At 44.1% G+C, this 14628-nt stretch overlaps 1 long non-coding RNA gene and 2 other non-coding genes across 5 annotated transcripts in view; all 3 read left to right on the top strand.

Moving 5' to 3' along the window:
• The window catches only part of LOC128629679 (uncharacterized), a 132941-nt gene extending 118349 nt beyond the window's left edge, over positions 1-14592 (top strand). For 2 of the 3 annotated variants that reach the window (XR_008394032.1, XR_008394031.1), the window contains exons 4-7: positions 11407-11455; positions 11648-11712; positions 12598-12744; positions 12868-14592. This is a non-coding gene — a long non-coding RNA (uncharacterized LOC128629679). Of the gene's footprint in view, positions 1-11406; positions 11456-11647; positions 12378-12597; positions 12745-12867 lie in introns of those variants that run through there. The other variant, XR_008394033.1, reaches the window with a different exon arrangement.
• trnas-cga (transfer RNA serine (anticodon CGA)) lies at positions 2530-2601 on the top strand. The gene has a single exon. It is a non-coding gene; the product is annotated as a tRNA-Ser (tRNA).
• Positions 6394-6465, top strand: trnas-cga (transfer RNA serine (anticodon CGA)). Its single transcript has one exon. It is a non-coding gene; the product is annotated as a tRNA-Ser (tRNA).
• Positions 14593-14628: the final 36 nt, after the last annotated feature.

The raw sequence follows: 14628 nt of genomic DNA, 5'->3' as shown, positions 1-14628 counted from the left end.
TCACAGCCCACCACCTGTCACTTTACCCTCGAGCTTGTAGGTCAGGCCTGTGGATGCTCTAGTTCAACGGTTCTCACAGACATAAATGGTGCTCAGCCCTTGGCTTGGAAAGGGCCCATCCCATCTGGTTCTCATGGCTTTCTACAAACTATTAACACAGCTCAGCACCACTATTCAAGGATACAAACCAACAGGGTTCAACCACGGGTCTGTCCTTCATACTTCTTTACCCACTGACTGCCTGCAGTCTGAGACATACAAAGAGACAAGGTTCTTGTGAAACCTGTAAAATGGTGACGTTAACCAAGAGAATGTTGAACTTTGGTCCTATCTATTATGTTGGCCAGTTTCTAAGTTGAGATCAACTTAACCCCAGTGCTTTCTGTTTAACGACCTTGTTCGTATTTTTGTTTACAACTAGCACACTTTTGACCAGCATGTCGCTTGGAAATCGTTACCAGCATAACTCTTATTCGTAAGGCTCACTCTGGAGGCTTGTCTTGGTTCAAGGAATGCCTTCGTGTCATGGTATGAGAACAAGTAGAATAGCATCAGCATTTTTAATTAAACTTGGCTTTTCTGCACAAGGAGACCAAAATTTCTAACAAACACGTTAATTCCACACCACAAACTGACGTGTAATCTTGGCTCTGTATGCCTCGCAAAAAGCAGGTTTACGCCACCTTTGCCACTGATTGCCCATCGTCTGACACGTATAATGACACAAAGGCCTCGTACAAATGGTAAATGTGTGAAGTTACCCAGAAGAAGGCTGAACCATGGTTCTATCGCATAGGCAGTTGAGTCCCTGAGTTGCGCTTCAGGTATAAGTTGTCCACGCTTCACTCTCACGCACTGGGGTGAGATCTACCATTTGATCTTGAAAATCTCCCTTAATGTTCAGGGAAGGGAAACCTGGCAGGTTATCCCTTTAAAGGGCTTGTGCCCTGTCCTCTGAAAGAGCTCTTGCCCAGATGTCAGACACTAGTCGCAACAGTCACAGCCCACCACCTGTCTCCGAGTTCCAATGCGTCTTGATCGCCACGCCGATGAACAAGTATGCCTTGCACCACGATGCGCTATAGGCTTCGAGCTGGGACCTCGTGGCGCAACGGAAGTGCGTCTGACTCCAGATCAGAAGGTTCAAATCATGTCGGGGTCATTCAATGTGCTCTTTTTCACACAGACCCATGATTTATTTTCTGTGCAGTCTAATAAGGATGCTGTTATATGGACTCCAATCTCTATGATGACCACCCATGTCTTTGTCAACTTCATGCTAAAAGGTAACAAAGCTTATGTAGCAACACTCTCACCTAGTAACCATTAGTAACTTGACAACCTGCTGAATGTTTACCCTTAGTTTGCCCATTTTGCTTGCTGAACAAAACATGCTGGAAAGAGGCACCTTAGATGGTTTCACTGGACCTCTCAGAGGATCTGGAGGGTACTACAACACCCAAACAGGGACTTGAACCCTGGACCCTCAGATTAAAAGTCTGACGCTCTAGACATAAATGGTGCTCAGCCCTTGGCTTGGAAAGGGCCCATCCCATCTGGTTCTCATGGCTTTCTACAAACTATTAACACAGCTCAGCACCACTATTCAAGGATACAAACCAACAGGGTTCAACCACGGGTCTGTCCTTCATACTTCTTTACCCACTGACTGCCTGCAGTCTGAGACATACAAAGAGACAAGGTTCTTGTGAAACCTGTAAAATGGTGACGTTAACCAAGAGAATGTTGAACTTTGGTCCTATCTGTTATGTTGGCCAGTTTCTAAGTTGAGATCAACTTAACCCCAGTGCTTTCTGTTTAACGACCTTGTTCGTATTTTTGTTTACAACTAGCACACTTTTGACCAGCATGTCGCTTGGAAATCGTTACCAGCATAACTCTTATTCGTAAGGCGCACTCTGAAGGCTTGTCTTGGTTCAAGGAATGCCTTCGTGTCATGGTATGAGAACAAGTAGAATAGCATCAGCATTTTTAATTAAACTTGGCTTTTCTGCACAAGGAGACCAAAATTTCTAACAAACACGTTAATTCCACACCACAAACTGACGTGTAATCTTGGCTCTGTATGCCTCGCAAAAAGCAGGTTTACGCCACCTTTGCCACTGATTGCCCATCGTCTGACACGTATAATGACACAAAGGCCTCGTACAAATGGTAAATGTGTGAAGTTACCCAGAAGAAGGCTGAACCATGGTTCTATCGCATAGACACTTGAGTCCCTGAGTTGCGCTTCAGGTATAAGTTGTCCACGCTTCACTCTCACGCACTGGGGTGAGATCTACCATTTGATCTTGAAAATCTCCCTTAATGTTCAGGGAAGGGAAACCTGGCAGGTTATCCCTTTAAAGGGCTTGTGCCCTGTCCTCTGAAAGAGCTCTTGCCCAGATGTCAGACACTAGTCGCAACAGTCACAGCCCACCACCTGTCTCCGAGTTCCAATGCGTCTTGATCGCCACGCCGATGAACAAGTATGCCTTGCACCACGATGCGCTATAGGCTTCGAGCTGGGACCTCGTGGCGCAACGGAAGTGCGTCTGACTCGAGATCAGAAGGTTGCGTGTTCAAATCACGTCGGGGTCATTCAATGTGCTCTTTTTCACACAGACCCATGATTTTCTGCGCAGTCTAATAAGGATGCTGTTATATGGACTCCAATCTCTATGATGACCACCCATGTCTTTGTCAACTTCATGCTAAAAGGTAACAAAGCTTAGGTAGCAACACTCTCACCTAGTAACCATTAGTAACTTGACAACCTGCTGAATGTTTACCCTTAGTTTGCCCATTTTGCTTGCTGAACAAAACATGCTGGAAAGAGGCACCTTAGATGGTTTCACTGGACCTCTCAGAGGATCTGGAGGGTACTACAACACCCAAACAGGGACTTGAACCCTGGACCCTCAGATTAAAAGTCTGACGCTCTAGACATAAATGGTGCTCAGCCCTTGGCTTGGAAAGGGCCCATCCCATCTGGTTCTCATGGCTTTCTACAAACTATTAACACAGCTCAGCACCACTATTCAAGGATACAAACCAACAGGGTTCAACCACGGGTCTGTCCTTCATACTTCTTTACCCACTGACTGCCTGCAGTCTGAGACATACAAAGAGACAAGGTTCTTGTGAAACCTGTAAAATGGTGACGTTAACCAAGAGAATGTTGAACTTTGGTCCTATCTGTTATGTTGGCCAGTTTCTAAGTTGAGATCAACTTAACCCCAGTGCTTTCTGTTTAACGACCTTGTTCGTATTTTTGTTTACAACTAGCACACTTTTGACCAGCATGTCGCTTGGAAATCGTTACCAGCATAACTCTTATTCGTAAGGCGCACTCTGAAGGCTTGTCTTGGTTCAAGGAATGCCTTCGTGTCATGGTATGAGAACAAGTAGAATAGCATCAGCATTTTTAATTAAACTTGGCTTTTCTGCACAAGGAGACCAAAATTTCTAACAAACACGTTAATTCCACACCACAAACTGACGTGTAATCTTGGCTCTGTATGCCTCGCAAAAAGCAGGTTTACGCCACCTTTGCCACTGATTGCCCATCGTCTGACACGTATAATGACACAAAGGCCTCGTACAAATGGTAAATGTGTGAAGTTACCCAGAAGAAGGCTGAACCATGGTTCTATCGCATAGGCAGTTGAGTCCCTGAGTTGCGCTTCAGGTATAAGTTGTCCGCGCTTCACTCTCACGCACTGGGGTGAGATCTACCATTTGATCTTGAAAATCTCCCTTAATGTCCAGGGAAGGGAAAACAGGCAGGTTATGCCTTTAAAGGGCTCGTGCCTTGTCCTCTGAAAGAGCTCTTGCCCAGATGTCAGACACTAGTCGCAACAGTCACAGCCCACCACCTGTCACTTTACCCTCGAGCTTGTAGGTCAGGCCTGTGGATGCTCTAGTTCAACGGTTCTCACAGACATAAATGGTGCTCAGCCCTTGGCTTGGAAAGGGCCCATCCCATCTGGTTCTCATGGCTTTCTACAAACTATTAACACAGCTCAGCACCACTATTCAAGGATACAAACCAACAGGGTTCAACCACGGGTCTGTCCTTCATACTTCTTTACCCACTGACTGCCTGCAGTCTGAGACATACAAAGAGACAAGGTTCTTGTGAAACCTGTAAAATGGTGACGTTAACCAAGAGAATGTTGAACTTTGGTCCTATCTATTATGTTGGCCAGTTTCTAAGTTGAGATCAACTTAACCCCAGTGCTTTCTGTTTAACGACCTTGTTCGTATTTTTGTTTACAACTAGCACACTTTTGACCAGCATGTCGCTTGGAAATCGTTACCAGCATAACTCTTATTCGTAAGGCTCACTCTGGAGGCTTGTCTTGGTTCAAGGAATGCCTTCGTGTCATGGTATGAGAACAAGTAGAATAGCATCAGCATTTTTAATTAAACTTGGCTTTTCTGCACAAGGAGACCAAAATTTCTAACAAACACGTTAATTCCACACCACAAACTGACGTGTAATCTTGGCTCTGTATGCCTCGCAAAAAGCAGGTTTACGCCACCTTTGCCACTGATTGCCCATCGTCTGACACGTATAATGACACAAAGGCCTCGTACAAATGGTAAATGTGTGAAGTTACCCAGAAGAAGGCTGAACCATGGTTCTATCGCATAGGCAGTTGAGTCCCTGAGTTGCGCTTCAGGTATAAGTTGTCCACGCTTCACTCTCACGCACTGGGGTGAGATCTACCATTTGATCTTGAAAATCTCCCTTAATGTTCAGGGAAGGGAAACCTGGCAGGTTATCCCTTTAAAGGGCTTGTGCCCTGTCCTCTGAAAGAGCTCTTGCCCAGATGTCAGACACTAGTCGCAACAGTCACAGCCCACCACCTGTCTCCGAGTTCCAATGCGTCTTGATCGCCACGCCGATGAACAAGTATGCCTTGCACCACGATGCGCTATAGGCTTCGAGCTGGGACCTCGTGGCGCAACGGAAGTGCGTCTGACTCCAGATCAGAAGGTTCAAATCATGTCGGGGTCATTCAATGTGCTCTTTTTCACACAGACCCATGATTTATTTTCTGTGCAGTCTAATAAGGATGCTGTTATATGGACTCCAATCTCTATGATGACCACCCATGTCTTTGTCAACTTCATGCTAAAAGGTAACAAAGCTTATGTAGCAACACTCTCACCTAGTAACCATTAGTAACTTGACAACCTGCTGAATGTTTACCCTTAGTTTGCCCATTTTGCTTGCTGAACAAAACATGCTGGAAAGAGGCACCTTAGATGGTTTCACTGGACCTCTCAGAGGATCTGGAGGGTACTACAACACCCAAACAGGGACTTGAACCCTGGACCCTCAGATTAAAAGTCTGACGCTCTAGACATAAATGGTGCTCAGCCCTTGGCTTGGAAAGGGCCCATCCCATCTGGTTCTCATGGCTTTCTACAAACTATTAACACAGCTCAGCACCACTATTCAAGGATACAAACCAACAGGGTTCAACCACGGGTCTGTCCTTCATACTTCTTTACCCACTGACTGCCTGCAGTCTGAGACATACAAAGAGACAAGGTTCTTGTGAAACCTGTAAAATGGTGACGTTAACCAAGAGAATGTTGAACTTTGGTCCTATCTGTTATGTTGGCCAGTTTCTAAGTTGAGATCAACTTAACCCCAGTGCTTTCTGTTTAACGACCTTGTTCGTATTTTTGTTTACAACTAGCACACTTTTGACCAGCATGTCGCTTGGAAATCGTTACCAGCATAACTCTTATTCGTAAGGCGCACTCTGAAGGCTTGTCTTGGTTCAAGGAATGCCTTCGTGTCATGGTATGAGAACAAGTAGAATAGCATCAGCATTTTTAATTAAACTTGGCTTTTCTGCACAAGGAGACCAAAATTTCTAACAAACACGTTAATTCCACACCACAAACTGACGTGTAATCTTGGCTCTGTATGCCTCGCAAAAAGCAGGTTTACGCCACCTTTGCCACTGATTTCCCATCGTCTGACACGTATAATGACACAAAGGCCTCGTACAAATGGTAAATGTGTGAAGTTACCCAGAAGAAGGCTGAACCATGGTTCTATCGCATAGACACTTGAGTCCCTGAGTTGCGCTTCAGGTATAAGTTGTCCACGCTTCACTCTCACGCACTGGGGTGAGATCTACCATTTGATCTTGAAAATCTCCCTTAATGTTCAGGGAAGGGAAACCTGGCAGGTTATCCCTTTAAAGGGCTTGTGCCCTGTCCTCTGAAAGAGCTCTTGCCCAGATGTCAGACACTAGTCGCAACAGTCACAGCCCACCACCTGTCTCCGAGTTCCAATGCGTCTTGATCGCCACGCCGATGAACAAGTATGCCTTGCACCACGATGCGCTATAGGCTTCGAGCTGGGACCTCGTGGCGCAACGGAAGTGCGTCTGACTCGAGATCAGAAGGTTGCGTGTTCAAATCACGTCGGGGTCATTCAATGTGCTCTTTTTCACACAGACCCATGATTTTCTGCGCAGTCTAATAAGGATGCTGTTATATGGACTCCAATCTCTATGATGACCACCCATGTCTTTGTCAACTTCATGCTAAAAGGTAACAAAGCTTAGGTAGCAACACTCTCACCTAGTAACCATTAGTAACTTGACAACCTGCTGAATGTTTACCCTTAGTTTGCCCATTTTGCTTGCTGAACAAAACATGCTGGAAAGAGGCACCTTAGATGGTTTCACTGGACCTCTCAGAGGATCTGGAGGGTACTACAACACCCAAACAGGGACTTGAACCCTGGACCCTCAGATTAAAAGTCTGACGCTCTAGACATAAATGGTGCTCAGCCCTTGGCTTGGAAAGGGCCCATCCCATCTGGTTCTCATGGCTTTCTACAAACTATTAACACAGCTCAGCACCACTATTCAAGGATACAAACCAACAGGGTTCAACCACGGGTCTGTCCTTCATACTTCTTTACCCACTGACTGCCTGCAGTCTGAGACATACAAAGAGACAAGGTTCTTGTGAAACCTGTAAAATGGTGACGTTAACCAAGAGAATGTTGAACTTTGGTCCTATCTGTTATGTTGGCCAGTTTCTAAGTTGAGATCAACTTAACCCCAGTGCTTTCTGTTTAACGACCTTGTTCGTATTTTTGTTTACAACTAGCACACTTTTGACCAGCATGTCGCTTGGAAATCGTTACCAGCATAACTCTTATTCGTAAGGCGCACTCTGAAGGCTTGTCTTGGTTCAAGGAATGCCTTCGTGTCATGGTATGAGAACAAGTAGAATAGCATCAGCATTTTTAATTAAACTTGGCTTTTCTGCACAAGGAGACCAAAATTTCTAACAAACACGTTAATTCCACACCACAAACTGACGTGTAATCTTGGCTCTGTATGCCTCGCAAAAAGCAGGTTTACGCCACCTTTGCCACTGATTGCCCATCGTCTGACACGTATAATGACACAAAGGCCTCGTACAAATGGTAAATGTGTGAAGTTACCCAGAAGAAGGCTGAACCATGGTTCTATCGCATAGGCAGTTGAGTCCCTGAGTTGCGCTTCAGGTATAAGTTGTCCGCGCTTCACTCTCACGCACTGGGGTGAGATCTACCATTTGATCTTGAAAATCTCCCTTAATATCCAGGGAAGGGAAACCAGGCAGGTTATGCCTTTAAAGGGCTCGTGCCTTGTCCTCTGAAAGAGCTCTTGCCCAGATGTCAGACACTAGTCGCAACAGTCACAGCCCACCACCTGTCACTTTACCCTCGAGCTTGTAGGTCAGGCCTGTGGATGCTCTAGTTCAACGGTTCTCACAGACATAAATGGTGCTCAGCCCTTGGCTTGGAAAGGGCCCATCCCATCTGGTTCTCATGGCTTTCTACAAACTATTAACACAGCTCAGCACCACTATTCAAGGATACAAACCAACAGGGTTCAACCACGGGTCTGTCCTTCATACTTCTTTACCCACTGACTGCCTGCAGTCTGAGACATACAAAGAGACAAGGTTCTTGTGAAACCTGTAAAATGGTGACGTTAACCAAGAGAATGTTGAACTTTGGTCCTATCTATTATGTTGGCCAGTTTCTAAGTTGAGATCAACTTAACCCCAGTGCTTTCTGTTTAACGACCTTGTTCGTATTTTTGTTTACAACTAGCACACTTTTGACCAGCATGTCGCTTGGAAATCGTTACCAGCATAACTCTTATTCGTAAGGCTCACTCTGGAGGCTTGTCTTGGTTCAAGGAATGCCTTCGTGTCATGGTATGAGAACAAGTAGAATAGCATCAGCATTTTTAATTAAACTTGGCTTTTCTGCACAAGGAGACCAAAATTTCTAACAAACACGTTAATTCCACACCACAAACTGACGTGTAATCTTGGCTCTGTATGCCTCGCAAAAAGCAGGTTTACGCCACCTTTGCCACTGATTGCCCATCGTCTGACACGTATAATGACACAAAGGCCTCGTACAAATGGTAAATGTGTGAAGTTACCCAGAAGAAGGCTGAACCATGGTTCTATCGCATAGGCAGTTGAGTCCCTGAGTTGCGCTTCAGGTATAAGTTGTCCACGCTTCACTCTCACGCACTGGGGTGAGATCTACCATTTGATCTTGAAAATCTCCCTTAATGTTCAGGGAAGGGAAACCTGGCAGGTTATCCCTTTAAAGGGCTTGTGCCCTGTCCTCTGAAAGAGCTCTTGCCCAGATGTCAGACACTAGTCGCAACAGTCACAGCCCACCACCTGTCTCCGAGTTCCAATGCGTCTTGATCGCCACGCCGATGAACAAGTATGCCTTGCACCACGATGCGCTATAGGCTTCGAGCTGGGACCTCGTGGCGCAACGGAAGTGCGTCTGACTCCAGATCAGAAGGTTCAAATCATGTCGGGGTCATTCAATGTGCTCTTTTTCACACAGACCCATGATTTATTTTCTGTGCAGTCTAATAAGGATGCTGTTATATGGACTCCAATCTCTATGATGACCACCCATGTCTTTGTCAACTTCATGCTAAAAGGTAACAAAGCTTATGTAGCAACACTCTCACCTAGTAACCATTAGTAACTTGACAACCTGCTGAATGTTTACCCTTAGTTTGCCCATTTTGCTTGCTGAACAAAACATGCTGGAAAGAGGCACCTTAGATGGTTTCACTGGACCTCTCAGAGGATCTGGAGGGTACTACAACACCCAAACAGGGACTTGAACCCTGGACCCTCAGATTAAAAGTCTGACGCTCTAGACATAAATGGTGCTCAGCCCTTGGCTTGGAAAGGGCCCATCCCATCTGGTTCTCATGGCTTTCTACAAACTATTAACACAGCTCAGCACCACTATTCAAGGATACAAACCAACAGGGTTCAACCACGGGTCTGTCCTTCATACTTCTTTACCCACTGACTGCCTGCAGTCTGAGACATACAAAGAGACAAGGTTCTTGTGAAACCTGTAAAATGGTGACGTTAACCAAGAGAATGTTGAACTTTGGTCCTATCTGTTATGTTGGCCAGTTTCTAAGTTGAGATCAACTTAACCCCAGTGCTTTCTGTTTAACGACCTTGTTCGTATTTTTGTTTACAACTAGCACACTTTTGACCAGCATGTCGCTTGGAAATCGTTACCAGCATAACTCTTATTCGTAAGGCGCACTCTGGAGGCTTGTCTTGGTTCAAGGAATGCCTTCGTGTCATGGTATGAGAACAAGTAGAATAGCATCAGCATTTTTAATTAAACTTGGCTTTTCTGCACAAGGAGACCAAAATTTCTAACAAACACGTTAATTCCACACCACAAACTGACGTGTAATCTTGGCTCTGTATGCCTCGCAAAAAGCAGGTTTACGCCACCTTTGCCACTGATTGCCCATCGTCTGACACGTATAATGACACAAAGGCCTCGTACAAATGGTAAATGTGTGAAGTTACCCAGAAGAAGGCTGAACCATGGTTCTATCGCATAGGCAGTTGAGTCCCTGAGTTGCGCTTCAGGTATAAGTTGTCCGCGCTTCACTCTCACGCACTGGGGTGAGATCTACCATTTGATCTTGAAAATCTCCCTTAATGTCCAGGGAAGGGAAACCAGGCAGGTTATGCCTTTAAAGGGCTCGTGCCTTGTCCTCTGAAAGAGCTCTTGCCCAGATGTCAGACACTAGTCGCAACAGTCACAGCCCACCACCTGTCACTTTACCCTCGAGCTTGTAGGTCAGGCCTGTGGATGCTCTAGTTCAACGGTTCTCACAGACATAAATGGTGCTCAGCCCTTGGCTTGGAAAGGGCCCATCCCATCTGGTTCTCATGGCTTTCTACAAACTATTAACACAGCTCAGCACCACTATTCAAGGATACAAACCAACAGGGTTCAACCACGGGTCTGTCCTTCATACTTCTTTACCCACTGACTGCCTGCAGTCTGAGACATACAAAGAGACAAGGTTCTTGTGAAACCTGTAAAATGGTGACGTTAACCAAGAGAATGTTGAACTTTGGTCCTATCTATTATGTTGGCCAGTTTCTAAGTTGAGATCAACTTAACCCCAGTGCTTTCTGTTTAACGACCTTGTTCGTATTTTTGTTTACAACTAGCACACTTTTGACCAGCATGTCGCTTGGAAATCGTTACCAGCATAACTCTTATTCGTAAGGCGCACTCTGAAGGCTTGTCTTGGTTCAAGGAATGCCTTCGTGTCATGGTATGAGAACAAGTAGAATAGCATCAGCATTTTTAATTAAACTTGGCTTTTCTGCACAAGGAGACCAAAATTTCTAACAAACACGTTAATTCCACACCACAAACTGACGTGTAATCTTGGCTCTGTATGCCTCGCAAAAAGCAGGTTTACGCCACCTTTGCCACTGATTGCCCATCGTCTGACACGTATAATGACACAAAGGCCTCGTACAAATGGTAAATGTGTGAAGTTACCCAGAAGAAGGCTGAACCATGGTTCTATCACATAGGCAGTTGAGTCCCTGAGTTGCGCTTCAGGTATAAGTTGTCCGCGCTTCACTCTCACGCACTGGGGTGAGATCTACCATTTGATCTTGAAAATCTCCCTTAATGTCCAGGGAAGGGAAACCAGGCAGGTTATGCCTTTAAAGGGCTCGTGCCTTGTCCTCTGAAAGAGCTCTTGCCCAGATGTCAGACACTAGTCGCAACAGTCACAGCCCACCACCTGTCTCCGAGTTCCAATGCGTCTTGAGCGCCACAAAGATGAACAAGTATGCATTGCACCATGGTGCGCTATAGGCTTTGAGCTGGGACCTCGTGGCGCAACGGAAGTGCGTCCTTACATAAATTAAACACAAAGCATGTAGGGGTTCTACATGCATGTAGTATTTGTACAATCAATAACCTATTTGAGTAATACATTGTGGTATATAAACTGAACTTTGTGTTTGATGTGTCTGCAGTGCCCAACGCCCGTGGTGGTGGCAGTGCATGGCGTGTGTGTGGAAGCAGGTCTGTTGGGAGTGTTAAGTACCATCATCTCATACACTCACCACAACTCTGGGAAGTTCCATCCATATTGTTTGCTGTCACTTTTCCTGCAAAGCTTTAACCATCAGAGAGTTATCTTTTACTGGGGCTTTTAGCTGCAGGAGACTGAATTACTAAGTTTTTTTTTTTGTGGATCTGATTTCTTCTTTTCAGGAGTGGATCTAATCACAGCCTGTGATATTCGTCTGTGCACACAGGATGCCTGGTTTCAGGTGAAGGTATGAGGAACATTAACTTGCCATACATTGCTTGCTTACATGTTTACACCAAGATCTGTAAACAAGCTATTTTTGTCCATATGATCATATATAGAGATAGTAAGTGATGAGAAGATAAGAATGGGCTGATTGTTCTGACTCGTACAAGCCCCTATGAAAGAGTTGACCACAAGGGGGCACACTCTGAACAATTATTTACATTTGCAGTTTGTTGAAGATTAAATAAACCACAGTGAGCATCAGATGTCTGGTTTTAATACAAAGTTTTATGATTAACTATTTTATGATATTACCATCTTGTCATTTATCAAAGAAGAGCTACAAAACCTGAAATTTGTTCATTTTTAGACAGAAAAATTCTGCAGTGTAGCTCTTCTAGTGGGCTTTCCCACTGGATGTTTAGTCCAACACAGAGCAGTTTGCATGAAAAGTTGGTAATGTGACCGTCGTAATGTGGACTGGGAAGTGCACTGCGGTACCGAACCCGAGACTACCTGTAGAAGGTGGTCCGAGTTCAGTTACAATGGAACTGTGAATGTGAATTGTCCCATGAATGTGAACGTAACTTGTATCCGGGTCTGCACTTTTTCAGGAAGTAGAGTAACCTGTGCTGAAGGCCTGTTGTGGTGATGACGTGTCATGACATGTTTTGGCCCAAATCTGCAGTGACTGAAAAAGTGGAAGCTCCTCTGAATATTGTGGAGTTTCTTGATTTTGCGTTAATTTCTGTGATCACAAAAAGGTGAAATTCTGGACTGACACATGGAAGATATGGAATGATAACAGAAGAATGTGACTTTGGGTTGTACCATGTATTTTTTTCATGTAGCTTTATTATTTAGTATAAATGAAGGCAAGTGTGTGTTCTGTTCTTCATCTCTGCAGTCGTGTGTTCCCTGATAGTACATGATTGCTGGAGCTCTGGAAATAGCAGGTGAGATTGCAGGCCGGAGTCGCGTCACTGTCCAAGGAACCAAAATCAACCTCCTCTGCTCCTGAGACCACAGTGTAACTGAGAGCCTAGACTACATGGTAAGAACCTGCTTAAGACATGAAAAGCATTTTTAGCCTCAAGGTAGACCCATGCACACACAGTATGGCCACAAACACAAAGTAGAGCGGTCGAAATCTGAGATATCTCCTCTGCGTCTCCAGGCTACTTGGAACATGAACATGTTGCAGACACAGGATCTTATGAAGTCAGCGCAGGCAGCCCTGGAAAAGAAGAGTCCGAAAGACGTGCCCTTCTCCAAGCTTTAAAGGAGAAGATCCAGGGCTGTTGAAGCTGCGGTGGAACTGAGACATCATCATCCACATATCTTTAGTTCTTCTTGCTAAGTCTGTTTCTTTTTAGTCTTTTTATTTTTAGACTGGTCAAAAGACTGATTAGTGGAAGTGAAATGATAGATGAACTTTTATTTACTTGCTTTATTATTTGCAGGTGCCTTGTACAGTAAGACAGGGTAACTAATACTCAAAAGCTTTTTTTGTGTGTTAACATGTACAGTAGATGGACATATTTTTTCTGGTGCTGTGACTGCAGAATGTAGTGCAGTTAACACATAAAATTTCCTTGGATGCTCACTTTTAACTCTAGGAGGTCACAGTTTGCCCAGACATCTTTTTTTAAATCCGTCAATCCGTCACCCACACGTCATTCTGGGGGACGAAGAGGAGGAAGCTGGACAGATAAATTTATTTATTTATTTATCATTGCTGTGTTTCCTTAATCGAGTGCAGAAAGAAGAAAAACAACACAACTGATTTAAAATAAAAATATAGAAAATAATCTAATGTAAGATTCTGATCCGGTTTGCTTTCAGCAGGAAGGCTGTCCTCTTTCCTGTTGCTCTTTCTCTTCTATTAGTCCATTTGTCCAGTCTGAATCAGTTTTGATTCGTTTCGAGACGATTCGGAGTCGAATAATTTTCTAGTGAGAGTCGCACACTTCCAAACGAACTAGACTGAGATGAGTATTTGATTCTCACTAGAAAGTGATTCGACTCTGAATAAACTCGAAATGAATCAGTCAAACTGATCCAGACTCTATAAAAGGACTATGAGATGTGATTAAGATATATATTCCAATGTTTTGCTTTACAATTCCATTGTGTGTGTGTGTGTGTGTGTGTGTGTGTGTGTATGTGTGTGCGTGCGCGCGCACGTGTGTTTTTCAGGAGAACGAGAAACTCGGACACAACAGTACATCCTGACCATTGGTACTGTGTACACATCAACATACACACACGTCTCCATGCTGGACATCTCAGGAGCTTTCACACAGTGCTAGGAATATCCCGGGACAGAGAAACGCACCTTCTAAGTGAGCGAGTTTAGCGTCAACCGGTGAAATTTGCTGTAGCGTGAACACTTCGCCTCTGTGAGCTTCACTCTCCGTAGGGTTCACTGTAATTAGACATAAAATGTACATAGTTTATTTTTCATGCATTTAGGATTTAATGTTTTTTTTTTTTTTTACTCTTCGAGGAACAGAAATGATCTTTCGAGGCAGCTTCTTCATCACTACCTGCTCCGTTTGACTCAAAAATGTAACGACCGGTTTCAAAAAGTCACGATGTCTTCAGTTCATGAGATTTTACTGTTGAATTTAAACAGGAAATGTGAAATATTTTTCCCTTTGTTTCCTCTACTGTCTTTTTGCTGTGATCTTGAACACAGTTGTAATTTTTTTAAAAAAAATAATTAAAAAAATGATAATTCTAGTTCTCTCACTTTCCTTGTCCTAATTGTCCTGTATCTGTTAAATCCGTTTCATCTCTGGTCTTTCTGTCTGTATGAACACTTGTAGAAATGACTTCTAGTCCATATTTTTAAATGATTCGTGATTTTGAATTTAAATAAAGATATTCTTTAATTCTGTATTTTGTCATTTAATTATCATTAGAAATCAGAAGA

This window comes from Ictalurus punctatus, unplaced genomic scaffold (assembly GCF_001660625.3).
Source record: "Ictalurus punctatus breed USDA103 unplaced genomic scaffold, Coco_2.0 Super-Scaffold_100, whole genome shotgun sequence".
NCBI lineage: Eukaryota > Metazoa > Chordata > Actinopteri > Siluriformes > Ictaluridae > Ictalurus > Ictalurus punctatus.
This window is presented reverse-complemented; position numbering and strand designations above follow the sequence as displayed.